Source organism: Equus caballus, chromosome 26 (genome assembly GCF_041296265.1).
Source record: "Equus caballus isolate H_3958 breed thoroughbred chromosome 26, TB-T2T, whole genome shotgun sequence".
In the NCBI taxonomy this organism is placed as follows: Eukaryota; Metazoa; Chordata; class Mammalia; order Perissodactyla; family Equidae; genus Equus; species Equus caballus.
This window is the reverse complement of record NC_091709.1, coordinates 20,886,299-20,902,639: the sequence shown is the minus strand read 5'-3', so window position 1 is coordinate 20,902,639 and position 16,341 is coordinate 20,886,299. Positions and strand designations below refer to the sequence as shown.

The 16,341-nt window shown below is 38.2% G+C and overlaps 1 pseudogene; it reads left to right on the top strand.

Moving 5' to 3' along the window:
- The first annotated feature begins 867 nt into the window (after positions 1-867).
- The window catches only part of LOC100068575 (RNA-binding motif protein, X-linked 2 pseudogene), a 123,788-nt pseudogene continuing 108,314 nt past the window's right edge, over positions 868-16,341 (top strand).

The window sequence follows — 16,341 nt, the reverse complement described above, 5'->3', positions numbered from 1 at the left end:
AATCAGGCAGCCCACTTATTCACTAAGAAATACATATATCTTGCCTTTAAGATGACATTTAATTATGGGTCAAACTGGACAACTGTAGAGGCCTATTTTCTCTGCTAGAGGCATGAAGGGGCTTCTAAGACTTATTCAACTTCTCTAACTATTATGTGCCACTTTTGAGTCCTTTCATTTGTGCCAGCAATGATGACAGACATGGAACGGCAGAGGCAGGATGACAAGTGTGCAATTATTTCCTGAGTTTCAAATCTAATAGATTGGACATATGACTGGGTTGAGTGTGAGCATTGTGCCTAAGTGACTATTTAATGGAGTTTTTAAGTGGGACTACCATCATATGACCTGATATACCCAATGAGGCACAACTTTGGGGGAAAAAAATCACAGCTCTTATAGACTTGTGGGTTACAGAAGGAGTAGTGGTTTGACAGAAATTGGGTGGCTTATTCTGAGAAATCAAATCAAAGTAAAGCTCTGGAAAATGCCACTAGAGCTGCACACTCAAGCCATTGCATATGTTAGTAGGTATTGGTTAATCATTGCCATTTTAGGCAGTACACACATGTGCACTGCATTCACCCTGAGAACTGCATCTTTGAGAGAAAAGGATCACTCTCTACATCAATGAAATAAGTATGAAAAGGTCCAGCAGAACTATCACTGGTTTGGGGGCTAATTCAATCTGGAAATATGATGGGTATGATGGTTAACTTTATTTTTTTAAACAATTTTTTACTTTTATATATGGAGAAAGATTTATTCAAAATGTCCAAAATGAGAAGGTGGTAGGATAGGTTCTCTCAAATCCACATTCCATGGTTCATTTTATATGTCAACGTGACTAGGCTATGAGGTGCTCAGATGCGAGGTCAAACATTATTCTGGGTGTGTCTGTGGCGGTGTTTTTGGATGAAAGTAACATTTGAATTGGTAGACAGAGTAAAGCAGACTGCCTAAGGTGGGTGGCCTTCATCCAACCAGCTGATAGCCTGAATAGAACAAAAAGGCTGACCCTCCCTTGAGTAAGAGGAAACGCCTCCTGCTTGACTGCTTTGAGCTGAGACTTCAGTCTTTCCTGGCCTTTGACTTAAACTAAAACATCAGCTCTTCTTGGCTGTTGAGCCTGCCAGCCTTTAGACTGGAACTACACTGTCAACTACCCCGTCAGCTGTCCTGGGTCTCCAGCTTGCCAAGTGCAGATCTTGGGACTTCTCAGCTTCTGTAATCTCATGAGTGAATTCCTTATAATAAATCTGTGTGATATATATATATATATATATATATATATATATATTTATCGATCATCTATCTACATCCTATTGGTTCTGTTTCTCTGCAGAACCCTAATACAACGAGCACATATTAAGTAAAGCTCTGCCTAAGTTCCCGCCTTGTAACATATCAAATATTTAGTCTGCATAATTTGGCCAAAGTGAAACTAGCACATTGTAGGCTCCCCAAAGGATTTATTATAGGGAGAAAAACACAACAGTTAACAACTTCCCTGATCAGACATCATTTCAGAGCACAAGCCTTTTTTTTCAACCTATTCATCCCATTTCGAAACTAAAATAGATTAGAGCTTTCAAACTAGAGAGCAGTAGCACACTTCTGCACGGTGAACGCTGCACTGTAAAAAAGTTGAAAATCAAACCGCCGCTGAGTGTATTCGGCGAGGGTGGGGCAGGAACGGGGCACGTGCCCAGAAGGCCTCCCGGAAGCAGCGGCTTCCTGGGTCCTCCGGAAGTGGGTGTTGTGCAGCCAGGGGGCTGCCATTGTGCAGCCCCGCAGCCCTCAAAGATAAACCGGTTAGCCACGGTGAAGCTGGTTAGCCAGCTGAGTGAGTGGGAGGCCGACACGGCCATGGCTGCGAAGGCGAACTGGCGCTCAGTGTAGAAGGACAGCGCCTGGGTCTTCCTGGGAGCGTTTCCTTATGAGCTGACGGAAGGAGACGTCCTCTGCGTGTTCTCCCTGTACGGGGAGATTGTTAACGTTAATCTCGTGCGGGCCGGGAAGACAGGGAAGTCTAAAGGATTCTGCTTTCTCTGTTATGAAGACCAGAGGAGTACAGTTTTGGCCGTTGACAGTCTTAATGGCGTCAAGATCAAGGGAAGAGCTATCCGAGTGGACCACGTATCCCGCTCCCGCCCCCCTCGGGCCTCACAGGATGTGGATGACGCCACCAGAGAGCTCTGGGCGAAGGGCTGCGGGGCTGAGACCCCTCATCCAGTTCATCTGAGGGCTCTGAAGACGAAGCCCTCTCAGCACAGCACAAACAAGAAAAACAGACAAGAAAAAAGACCGAAGAGAAGACTGTTGTATTAGTTAAAGAGGAAGAGGGACAGTCAGAGCAGCCCTCGTCCCTGCCAGCCGGAGGCCAGACTGAAATGGAGAGGGACGCCCCAGGCTCCGATAAACAAACCCAGGTAAAGTTAGGGTCTAGAGAGGGCCAGAAACCTGACCCAGCTGCCCTGAGGCGGAGACAGCTTCCTCAGGGTGTGGAGGGGTCTGGAGAGGGGGCTGAGGAAGGAGAATCCAGGTTTTGAGCCCAGCGCTTTATCAGAGGCAGGAGGAGGAAAGAGGAGGAGAGGGGGGACAAGGACAGAGGCTGAAGCTCAGACATCTTGTAGCGGATCTAAAGGCAGAGCCACACAGTTCTCCAATCCCAGTGACCACAGGCAGACCAGTCCCGGACCAAGGCTGCAGCCTGCTTAGATCCTCCTATTCTGAAATGAAACGTGACACTTAAAATGCTATGGGCTGCAACTTGTTATTAATTTGATAATTTCTGTAAATAAAGTATCTGGGACAGAATTTCCTTAAGATTTGAACAAGTCTGTTTTTCCTACAACTACTCAAAATTTTACAACAGTTGAAATTATGTTACAGGATTTGTGTGGCTCCTTTTGTAATTTCCTCGAGATTTTGATGCCTAAGATTTTACGAGTAGTGCCTTATAGTGGTTCACCATGTAGTACCTCCCCATCCATAGTGTCCTGCTTAAATGTTACCACTTTCTCTGTAGTGGAATGTGCAAAATGTTAGAAGCACTCAACCATGTGATCTCTATAGTCTGTCATTCTAAGCTTCTCAGGCTAAGATGGGAGAATTTCAGCCAGCTAGAGGGAACTTACTGCAATCATGTTTTTTCTAGTAAGCAGTAAAATATACTTAAGATATTTAGGTTCCTGCTCCCGTATGATTTTATGTATCAATAGCAATGGAAGTTTTTTTTTTTTTTGTCGTTGTAACTTTAGCTACAATAGCTGACATGATTGCTATTTAGCTCTACTTCATATATATAAAAACCAAGGAAAGCTTAGTATTTTATTGTTTCTCACAAGAAATTGTTCGATCTGCTAGGAGCTTGGGATATGTAAAGCGATATAGCCTAATTGGAAATGCAGAGTGTTTCCTGCATTTTGTTAGTATTTGATGTTTGATTGATGAGTGTTTCATTCCCATTTGCAAGTTCATATTCTGCATATGGGCGCAACTGCATATATGAACTTGCAGAGGTTGCTACCTAGGATGCAAATCTTAAGCCATCCTTTTGGAAATTGCCTGTGCATTTTACATAAGGAAAAAACTTCCTAAGATTCTAATATCTTGAATAATTTTGATTATTGTGACTATGGGCCAATTGTTCTTTATACAGAAAATATATTTGGCGTAGAAAATTTCTCAGAAAAGCTACTAATTTTGCATTACTATGTACAGAAGTTACCAGTACTATAAGCAATGAGAGTATTGCCAATCAGCATTAGAAAAAATGTTTTTAATACAGTTACCAGAACTTAACTTTTCATTTTCCCACATGTACTTCCAGTCTTTGCCCACATATATGCATATTTACATAGTTGCATGTTCTTCATTTATCCATTTATTTGTTCATTCATTCAAGAAATATTTCTTAAGTTTCTATTAAATATCAGGTGCTGTAATATAGTTGGGGATATAAAAATGAATATGGCACAATGCCTGACCAAAGGAGGTCATAATGTAGTGGAAGAGATGCATATGTACACAGTTAAATTAGAACAATGTGAAGAGTGCTCTAGAATTGTAAAAGGGCCACAGGAGAGTCAGTGGGGCGAGTGAGGTGAGCAAAGACCTTGCAGGCAGGGATTCCAACATGTGCAGAAGCTATGGGAGGCAAAAGTAGTTCAGTGTAAGAGGGAGCCTGGGGTATGGTACGTAACAATGAGAAATGAGGATGTTGAGAACAGGAGAGATGCAAGCAAGTTCTTGCATGCCATATAGACTGTTTGAGCTGAGCTTAATTTGAAGGAGTCAACGATTTTAAAGAGAAAGGGATATGATGAGAAATACATTTTTGAAAGAGCACGTGGTGAGAAGGTAGAGGATGAATTAGGCTCAGAAGGAACTGGGAGTAGAGTGGTGAGCAGGGAAGCAATTGCAGAAGTTTAGGAAAGAGATCTTGAGGGCCTGAACTAAGGCGGCTTGGTGCAGGAGATAGAGATGAACTCAGGATTCCAACATATTTAAGAGAGAATTTTAGAGGGAAAGGGAAGACCCCCCCCAAAGTTCTGACTAAGCAATACAGGAAGAGGAGCAAAGTCTATGTGGTAAGGAGGGAGTGGAGAAATGGAGGGTGATGACAGAAAAGGTTGAGTTCATTTTGCATCTTGTTGAAGTCAACCCAAGTAATAGGTTGACAGTGGCACAGAATTTAACAAGAATTCAAGCAGTTCACAAGAAAGGTGAGGGAGCACACCAGATAGCACTGAGAGGTGAGCATACATGAACGGCAACTTCAACTATTGTCTTCTGCTTATTACATATAACAAAATACACCTTTCCATAATTTGAGTGGTTGCACAATATTTCATGTAATGAATATAGAATAATTTAGCAAACATATAGAAGTATCTTTCCCTTAAAATAGCAATGTATTGAGCATGTTTGTGCATATACTTATTTTGATGCTATTATTTTATTTACTTTTTGGTGAGGAAGATTGGCCCAGAGGTAACATGTGTGCCAATCTTCCTCTTTTTGCTTGAGGAAGATTGTCCCTGAGCTAACATCTGTGCCAATCTTCCTCTTTTTAATATGTGGGATACCGCCACAGCATGGCTTGATGAGCTGTGTGTAGGTCCATGCCTGGGATCTGAACCAATGAACCCCAGGATGCTGAAGTGGAGTGTGCGAACTTAACTACTATGCCACCAGCTCGGTCCTGTGGTGCTGTTATTTTTTATGTTATTTCCATAGGATAAATTCTTGGGAACTGGATCATCGGCTCAAAGGATATGAGTGTTTTTGGCTTTTTGGTTTTTCCAAGCCATTTAGCATCATTTATACTTATGATATTAGAGAACAGATTCAGTCATAAAGAATTTGGTGAGTGAAATAAAATGACAGGATTCTCAACTGAACTTCATAGCCGTGGCGAATATGCCTAGATATACTAGCCATTTGGTTTGAGGCTAATCATTTTTCTAAAATACTATCCATTTGAAATAAAGATGGTTCTAGGGTTAGTGGGACTCCCAGCAAAAGTCATTTCTTGACTTCATAATACACTTGCTTAGCTGGTATACTTGTTTATCTTGTTATTTAAAATTCTAATAGAAGGAAGCAAAATACTTGTATCAAATGTTGGGAAAGCTAAATTTTATTCTTAATTCTGCAAAGTGGGAGTGAAATTGACTGTATCATTTGAAACTTCATCTGTGGGGTCCTTGGTGGGTACCTAGATGGCCTCACAATGGAGCCGCCTCTCATTGGAAGAGCAAGCTGGTTATATTTTTGATGCTTTGTGTTTATATGTGAGTCCATTTATTGTCTAAAACGTGTGACATTAAATAGCCGTAGATTCTAAATTGAAGATAAGCCATAAGTTAAATAGCAATATCTGTTATCAAAGATGATCGCTTTATAGGAATATATATTTTTGGGTGAATCCCTTACATAAAATTCAGTAATTTGTGCTGGAATAATTAATTTGCCTTGACAGGCCTAATGGTAATTTTACCGTCTTTTTCCCCCCATTGTTTTTGCGTTTCATTTGTACAAGAGGAAGAAGACACATGATCTGAGTTTGGCTCATGTGTCTGAATATGGCCCCGCAGGGAAGACTTGATTCAGCTGAAGCTATTGCTTTTTAGAGACCTGTTAGTTTGAGCGGCTGCCTCAGCAGCCTTCATCTTGTTACATCACTTGAGATATATCTCTGTGATAGAAAGAGAGAAAGATGTGACTAAGCAATAGTTTTTGACTAAGACTTAAAATTTCAAAACCAGAAACAGAGATGGATGATTCTGAAGTTATGTTTTTATAATATGTGACACATAGACAGTTTTCTTATTCCAATTTTAAAGCATTCCCTTAACCCTCAGAGATTTTTGTTTTGTCTCATTCACAGTCAAACTCTTTCTTTGCCATAGACTATTGCATTTTTGGTTTAATAATCTGAGCCCTTATCCAGAAGGCATCTCAAAGAGTCGATCTACAAAAATAGATTTCAGGGCCGCACCTTCTGAAGGACAATTCAGTGCTTGCTTTCCTCTCGTGCCCCATGTGCAAATAAGGAATCTCAGTTCATCAGCTGTTAATGTAAATGAGGGATAAATTATGCTTGTTTATCTAATTGGGCTTAACCAGAGGACTAGGATGGAGTCAACCACAGCTTTATTTGAGAGATGTGGCAAGAGTGGCTTTTAGCCTGTGATACCTAAGTCAGCTGGGAACGTAGCTGATGGCCATGTCAACACCTTTCAGGTATTCCTAGTGCCTTTGAGTTTGGAAATTCATAGGTTCTCTTAAAGCACCAGTAGCAAATAAAATGACATAACATTTGAAGCTACATTTACGTAATTGCTGTGGATTTGATTAATATCAATTACGTTAATGCTTGTTTTACCCCTTATAGCTGATTGACTCAATTTGCTAGTTGTTTTAGGATGTTCAAGAAATGATGCAGAGCCAGCTCTGATGGCCTAGTGGTTAAAGTTTGGCACACTCTGCTTCAGCGGCCCGGGTATGGAACCACATTACTCATCTATCAGCAGCCATGCTGTGGTGGTGGCTTACATAGAAGAAGTAGCAGGTCCTACTACTAGAATGTATGACTATGTACTGGGGCTTTGGGTAGGGAAAAAAAAAAGAGAGAGGAAGATTGCAATAGCTCAGGGCAAATCTTTCCCAGGGAAAAAAGAAAAATATCCAAATTATCCTTTCACATCAGTTAAGGAACTAGTAAGAGAAAATACGCTTTGATTTGTTGAGAGGCAGAAGTTCTCTCTTAAGTGACAGTCTCCTTGGCTTTCTGAACTAAAGCTTAAGTTGAACTGCAGTATATTTTCTGTTGCTTTGGCTTATTTGATTCTTTTACTCTTTCACTGAAGGTCAGTCTTTGACCATAAATATGTAGAAGATAAAAATATATTGAGCTTAGGAGTTTGGTCTGCTCAGTGGCTGAGGACTTCAGATTTCCCCCTACATACAGAAGTTTGAAAGGAACAGCATGTGATAGAGGTAATAATGGAAAGCAATGCAGGTGAAATACAGGTGGACTGCATCTCTGATAGATAGCGACAATGCCATGTAGTCCAATACAAAGGCTAAGCAATATTTCAGGCATGCAACCTTTCTTTGGTGGCTTGTTCACGCCAGTGAGACGGCTTTAGAAGAGGGTAGGCCTAGAGAATCCTCTGACAGCGCTGGCCTTTGGGTCTGCTGGGAGCCAGGTTTGCTAGTAGGAAAAGCTTGAGAAACAGGATAAGTTTCACAGTACCATTTCATATTTAAACCCTGCAAAGTTTGATACGTGTAGATAAGCTTGCAAATAGATTGGACTTGTACAGGGAACCAAGATGGAGGAATAAGAGCACAGAGCAGAAATAGATTTGGGTGTGGTATTTTTGTATTTTAGGTAGTTACTTCTCAGGATTAGTATCCTATTTTTTATTAGTATTTCTATTTCATTGAATATGTAATAAGTAATATTAAGAAAGAGGTCTATTGTTTTTATCTTCCACTCGTGACTGAAATCATATGGTATTTGACTTTCTCCGTCTGACTTACTTTGCTTAGCATGACACCCTCAAGGTCCATCCATGTTGTCGCAAATGGCAAGATTTCATCTTTTGTATAGACAAGGAGTGTTCCACTGTGTATAGATACTACACTTTCTTTATCCATTCTTCTATTACCAGAGGGGAAGGGCAGAGGGAGGAGGGCAAAAGGGGTGATAGGGCACATGTGTATGGTGACAGATGCTAAGTAGTCTTTGGGTGGTGAACATGATAGAGTCTACACAGAAATCAAAATATAATGATGTACACCTGAAATTTATATAATTTATATAATGTTATAAACCAGCGTCCTCAATAAAAAAATAAATAACAACAAAAAACCTTGATGTGAAAAAAAAAAGAATAAAGCTCTTATACTTTTAAACTCCTTAACTGAATATTTTCATAGGAATGGACATTGTTTTTGTCTCTAGCAATTTTTAGTTACTAACTAACGATTAGCAGACAGCATGGTTATTGTTGAAATATTGTGTGAGTACCAGTAACAAAGCCTTCTTTAAAATTCTAGGAATTTATTGTGCAAAGGGTTCCCACATTTTTCATTGTCATTTTCTTTCCACGATGTTTTTGACACATTTCTGGCATGTTACTTCAGCTTCTTGTTGGATTTCTGTCAAACAAAAGTTTTCAATATTTGTTTTACCACTGATAATAGGAAAGAGCAGATCTTTGTTAACATTAACATGTTATTGAGATTTCAAAGGTGGGGGACGTTATCTTTTCCTACTTTTCTTTATGGTATGGTGTTTGTAATCTGGTGTTCCCAAAATAATAAGCACTCTTTTGGGAAATAAGTTGAGTACATAGCCAAGTAATTTCTCACATAAAACAGATAAAGAAAGGTAGTGCCTTTTAGGTTAACCTATTAAAAATATCAGTACAACAGTAACTACCCATTATATTGATCAACCAGAGGTTAATCCATTTTTGTTCATAATGATCTAGCTATGCACTTTCAGGATAAAGAGGAATTTTCTTCCTTTTTCTATTGGTTATGAATGGAAGTCATCAATTTTTTTTTCCTGACTTTCATCTTAATGGTCTAAAATAAAGAGTTAGATGCATGGCTTTTCAATTTCTTTTACTACTTTATTTTATTACTTGGTTATTTTAAGGTCAAAAGATTTCCATTTCCAAAATACATAATAGAAATAATAAAGCAGTAAAATTTGGACCTGGATAATATGGACATTTTTCTTAAAAATGTCAACATGATTTACAAATTATTAAAAAGGCAGTAAAATTTTAACTTACATAGCATAAACTTTACCTTAAACTGTCAGATACGTGATTTCAAAGTTATTTTATTAATGCATCATTAATAATTATTGTTCTTATCAACAGAGAAAGCGAAGTAAAATCTAGTTACTCAAGTAATCATTAGAATTGGAAACACTAGATGGTCATGTGTTGATTTGGTTTCATCAGCCTGATCTGTATTTCTGTTATGGTGTCTAAGGTCAAGTCTATATAATCAAATAGCTGAAGACAAGTTGAGGGTTTTCCAGTTGAATCAGGCTCCAAAAATCATTTTTATATACGTCGTCTGGAGAATTGACTAAAGGTGGTTTCTTGTAAAGGATGTCTGTAGGAGACAATTGCTTCAGTTTTCCATTTAGCTACAGTGATCCCGGCCAAAATGTCCTCTTCTGTTGAGTTTCTCTTCAAAGTAAGATTCCGGAATCCCTGTAAAATCTGAAACAGTCATCCTCATGTAGGTAACAGCATCTTCTCAGAAACCCTGTCATAATTCATTTGTAAAATGAATAGTTTTTGTAAAATAAAATAGTTTTCCGTAAGAAGAATGTTCTGTAAGGAAAAATAATTGGCCAGTCCCCTGGAGAAAGTGCTGTTAAATAGTGTGTTATGGGAATAGATAACATTTTTTTTTTTGTCTTTGTGATTTTTTCAACATAAATTTTAGTCAGAGAAATCATTTCAAAGTAGAATAGCTTCAGAAATACTCAGTGCAGAAGTAGTTCTGTTGGGGACTGTTAAGTGCGGAGGCCCCAAGTGAAGCACTCCTCCATGTTTGCAAAACTGTCTTCATCCCCAGGAGGCTGGCAGCCTGTGGTATTTCTAGAATGCTGCGGCAGAAGTGGTGCTAGAGGGCATTGTGATTTTTGCCAACGACAGTCATCTTCTTTAATGGCAATAGATCCTCCAGAAAAGAATTGAAAATTAACAATGATGATAGTGTGCTCCATTTGTCATCCTGTATTCTCTAATACTTAGTATTAAATATGTATAAACATAGCCAATTGTCGTAATAACTACCTTATTAACACCTGTTGTCAAAGATCTTTGAAAGCAAACCTTGTGAGATTAAGGACCGACAGGAATGTGTTCCTTAAAATGATGTGACCATTTTGAAATGTCCTTGACCAGTCCATCCCAGTGGGAGAGTACTTACACGGTAGGAGTATTTGGGCAAAGTGCTTGAAACATTAGGACGTAGCAAAAATGATTTTGAAATGTTTTCTTGTTCAGAATACATTCATTGCCAGGATACTGCTAGTCGACCATTTTATGTCCCATGCTTGGAGAGTTTAAAACACTATAATACAGGCCTCTGATTCCACGTTGGGCAATTTTTTAATCCATGTGTCAGTAGCAAATGAGCTGATTAGTAGCGTGGATAACTTCTGGGATCTCCCATTTCCTTTATTGACAATTCCTTTGTAAAGCAAATGCTAATAATAAAGACTGGAACTCTTGTTCATTAGACATGCAACAGTAAAATGGGTAACACAGCTATAGAAATATATTTGCAATATGTTCTCTTTGCACAATATGCATACAAATACTGCCATCGCTATTCACCCAAATTAGTGATGTATAATAGAATACTCATAGCCTTTTATAGGTTCCTGTGACCTTTAATTGGCTCTCATTTCAGACAATAATTGCCATATTAGAAAATGCCATCCTTATCTTTTGCAGTTATTTTAATGTTCAAACATAATCATAGTACTTTTAATATTTTGAAGTTTCTTTGTTTAACTTCAATTTTCAGTCAAAGACCATTATTCACCCCTGGAGGATTCATCACAGTGGGGAGTTTGAACTGCTCCTCTAAAAAGAATGCTTCACTGGAATAGGTGTCATCCCCTTAGGAATATGGAAAATAAGCAGCTACTCATCTTAAACTTAAGCCAAAAGAACCTCAGCTAATCTGGTGATGCCTGTAGAAAATGCACTAGTGACGTGAAAGCTGTGGCTCATCTTCATCATCGTCATCACGTGTATGGTACTTCCTTTGTGCCCAGACCTGTTCTAAGAGCTGTATCTATGTTAACATAGAAGCCTTTGAGGTATGTACTATTATCGCTATTTGTCACTTGAGAGAAAGGAGGCAAGACTGTTAAGAAACTTCCCCTCATCACCAGCTAGAAAGTGCTAGAGCTAGAATTTGACCCCAGGCAGTCCGGCTTCAGAATCAACCCTCATCATCATGTTTTAGCTTCATGCCATGATGTCTTTTCTCCAGGTTTTTATTTGATTGTTTTGTCTAACTGTGTTTTTTCGGGGGGCAAACATTCATTTGAACTTCCAAATATTTTAATCCTTCTTTATCGAGGCTTTGAAAACATCTTTTTAGTAAAAAAAGTTGCAGTTGCTACAAAATTTCCGGAGCACCTAACTTTTGAGAAGTTGTTTCAAGCCTTCATTTGTTTCTGGCCTGACGTTTTCTGAATGATCAGTCACAAAATCTGAATAAGGCTGATCTTAGAATATTGCCATGTTCAGCTCTTCAAAAATAACCATTGTGGCACATGACCTATCATTCTTATGGATTCTATTGAATTCTATGAGCTTAGCTGCTGTGCCAATCATTTTATTTGCCTTCTTCTTTAATACTGTCTATCAGCAAATCCGGAGGCAGTATTTTCTTTTGTGGTGATGCTCAAAATATGAAGATTTTATGCTTGTAAAATGTGCTTTCATGGCTTAGTCCACTGTCTTAGAAACAAAGCTAGTAAAAATGTGCCATGTTATAACTATTTTCTAAATCAGAATTATTTTACAAATCAATAAATGCTGTGTTATCATTGTCATTGCCTTAAAATATTTTTAAAAATTGAGTCAAAGGAGCCTGGGGAAATAGAATTTAGCAAATGGCAAAAGGAAAAAATGACCTCTTGATTGTTGCATCAAATGCAGTTGAATTTTGACCTGCATGTGATGGCTTTGTCCACAGTTAATGACTAAATTGATCTATTTTTTTGTTGATTTGGTGTTTTGGTCAGCTTTAAAGATCAATTTTTGCCTTATTGCTCAGGTTGTCATGTAGTTTATTTGATTTTGTCATTGAAAGATAAAGAATTGCTCACCTGTCAATCAGGCATGTTTCTCAGGTAAAGGTAGCCAATGAGGAAGTTAGATCATTGAGTTGAAGAAATCACTGATGTTGAGGAATATAATTTTTTAGTATTTCGTTTAGGTGGGTTATTTATGTTTTCAAATTTTGTAGGTAATGAATGATTTGCGCGTTGCTTGTTAAATGCTGCTTGGTATATGGTGATGATCTAGATTCTACACAAAGTCAGCAAAGAACCTGATAGCTTTTGGTTTATGAGCTAGGATGGAAAAAAAGTGTAATTTTAAAATGTAAGTTTAAATAGTGAGTATATTTATATGTGGAACAGGAAAGCGATAACTGCATTTTGTGATACTGAGAATCAATTGAGAATGTTTAACAAAGAGGGTCAAAGGAGCTCACTTTGCCTTCTTGCTAATCAGAGAGAATCCATTGATGGGGTGCATTTTCAAGAGGCGTTGGAAAGAGAGGGAAAGAGCTAACAGGAGGCTTTATTTGGGATAATAAAGACATTCTAGGAGTAGACTTTAACGTGGGAAAATACAGATGGCGAATGATAGCACTGAAGGCAAAGTAAAATGGGGACCTGGCTGTAGACATAAATAAATAGAAAGTGGAACTGAAAATTGAAGACTTTCCTTAATTTTCGGAAAGAAAGTGGTCTTTCAATAAAGCCGGAGTGCTATGAAGACCCTGTTCATACCTGGAAAAAATGTATAAAATATGTTACATTTAAATTAAAGTTTAAAGTCTCACCGTGTAACAAATTAGTCATTAAGCATATTCTAGAACACTTTCTTAACCTGTGTCTGAAGGACTGGGAAAACAATTATTAAAATTTCATATATATTTGGTGATAGGCAGATGATTCCCTAGAACATTGTCTCAATGCTGCTGAGAAATGTACTTTGACTAGTAAATTAATGGTTTCTGGTGATCTTAATGTTAACATAACATTTGGAGGCGTTACTCATCAGGGGTGCAATATTGTGTTTCACAAGATGCATGAGACAAAGGCGCTTAATGAGCTTTGGCTGTGCTGCACATATTGTGCACAACTCTGTTCAAACTGTTACAGGCTTCCTGCCAAGATGTGTAGGAGAAATTGCCTAAAAGATTAGTAGAAGAATTGGTCCCATCCCCTGCTGTGTACCCTTGTGATTGGTTTGTCAACAGTTGGAGAAAATTTTGATATAGACAGTAAACAATTAGTGTCAGTTCACAGGAAGGCTGGACCCCTGAATAAGATTTATGAAAAGAGAAATAGTGACTCTAGCATAGTATTTCCTTCTTTGTGATAAGTGGTGGTTTGAATAGGTAGTGGCCACTCCTGATATTTATTATTCATGCGCATTCACGTTTTTAATAAATATTTTCTGTGATGAATTCCATTTGCTATACTTCTAGAAAATGAATGGCTAGGTACCATTGCAAGCTTAGTATTCCCTTATTGTATAAATAGCAAAAATTTAGAATTATTCATATCTTCATTAAATTTTAAACATAAATAAATAACAGTTAAAGTTGTTGCCCACTAATGGTCTGCAAATGAAAAGTGGCAAAGGCTGTTTGTTATCCTACATGGCCTGCTGTTTAGAAGACTTACATACATAAACAGTATTCCTAAGTTATAGAATCAGTGTACAATGGAAAAATAAATGACCTATAAAACTTTAAACATACACAACTGGCATAGTTCTATTTAGCTTTTTTGTTTTGCAAATTATTTTAGCATATTCTCTTTCCTGGTTATCAACATTTTTTCTTGCATGGTATTTTAAAAATAACATCCATACTTTATCAGCATATAAATATTTCACATAGTAACAAAGCTTAACTTCTTTGTTACACCATTACAAAACATATTGGCCAACATTTATTGAATGTTTGCTGTGTGCCAGGAACTGTTCAAAGTGCTTTATATATGTTAACTCATGTATTAACTCACAGTGATCCTGAGAGGTAATTACTGTTATCAGCCTCACTTTATAGATGGGAAAAGTGAGGTACTGAGAAATTAGGAAGCTTGTCAAGCCTCACGGCTGGAAAGCAGTGAAGTGAACAGTCAGTCCGGGTAGTCTGACTACTGAGTCAGTCCTGTTGACCATTATGCATACTACCTTTTTCCGATTACCTGGGAATAAATGTTTGTGGTGGGTAGAATTGACTTGTAGAATGTTTTTAAATTGGAGGATGTTTCTAATAGTGCATATGTTCTGCTTTGAAAAATATGATACCAAACTAAGATTTGAAATAATTGTTTGCATTCAATACTATTATTTCTTTAACTGTGTTAAGTATGCAGTTCAGTGGTATTAATGCATTCACATTGTTGTGCAACCATGACCACTATCCAACTGCTGGACCTTTTCATCATCCCAAATGGAAACTCTGTACCCATGAAATAATAACTTCTCACTATCCCCTTCCCGCAGCCCCTGGTAACTGCTCTTCTACTTTCTGTCTCTGTAACTCACTTTCCCTTCGATAAAGTGATGCTGATAACAGTAATTATCTCTTAGGATTATTGTGACTTAATAATAGGCTTAACATAGCATAATCTCTCTGCTGAGCTATGTTAGATGCAAGGGGGGGGCCCTTGGATGGTAGAGCTCTTCTAAGATGAACCTACCTCGTTTGAATTGTCTGCTAATTCACTATTATCTTTCTGCCCAGAGAGAAATGCCTTCATGGAAACTGTGTGAGTGTGTGTGTGTGTGTGTGTTTAGGCAGTGGATGGGAGGGAGGCAGGATGGGAAGGAAGGAAGTTTGAAGAACCTACTAGCAGGAATGAAATAGATAGTTGGTTTGTATCAGGATTCCAGTGATGCGCCTGTGTGTGTGTGTGTGTGTGCATGTGCACACGCATGCGTATGTTGGTAGAGTTGGGGAGTTAGGGATAGATATACCAGAATCAACTGTGAGATGTCAAACTATTCTTTGCTACTTCCCACCTCAGTTTTCTTGGAATCAAACTAGGGTCTTTGGGAGTGGGAGTCTGTGTCATTTATAGAAGCCCTTTTGGTGGTTGCGGTACCCCCACCAAAGCCCACCCCATACACACTCTTACACACTACCACACAGGCACTCACATGCCCCTTGGGAACTACTGCACTGGCTACACAGTCTAAAAAGGAGAAAAAAGGAAAGGCTGGTCAGTAGCTGGGCTAGCCTCAGTTACTTTGTAACACATTTGGGAAGATGGAGGCAAGCAGAACTGGAGATTCCAAGTATATTTAAGTCAACACTCTTGGATAGTAATGCCAAGAAATAAAGTGGTGGTAGCTATGAAAAACAAAAAAGAGACCAAACTGAAAAGATGGAAAATGCACAAAGCCAGTATAGAAAGGATCAGTGGGCCCAGGGCTGAGGCGATGAGGCATCCTTGTGGATTTATGAACAAACACATAGTTGGAGTCCATGAAAACAACAAAGATCACTTTAACGTGTGTTTTAAGACAAATACTGAATTACTTTGTTTTTAGGGATTTGATAATTTTATTTTTTAAATTGTTAAAATACATCCCTATGGTTCATTGGAGATATATGCCTAATTCAGCTATTCTTTTAGATGTCTTAAAAATAAAAATAATTTGGCTTGGGTCCCCCAGGACTTTCCGAGTTTTAGTACTGAAAATCCCATGTTTCCGGATTCCCTTTAATCTCGGCCGGTTGGTGATGGTTTGTCACCCTAAATTCAAGACATTATTTATGACTATATCTTTATCATTTTATGATATACGTATTAATTATTTTTTCTTCCTGTATGTTTTGTCTGTTTTCATCTTCATCTGTAAGAGAAATAGTCAACAATAAACTTTTCTTTGAATTACAAAACTATAGTCTTGAAGCAGACATTTTTGCTTTCAAAGGAAGAAGGCGGCAAAATGTTATTGAAAGTAGTTGCATTTAATGCTTAAAGTGTTATTTCCTAAATTGGATGCCTGGCTG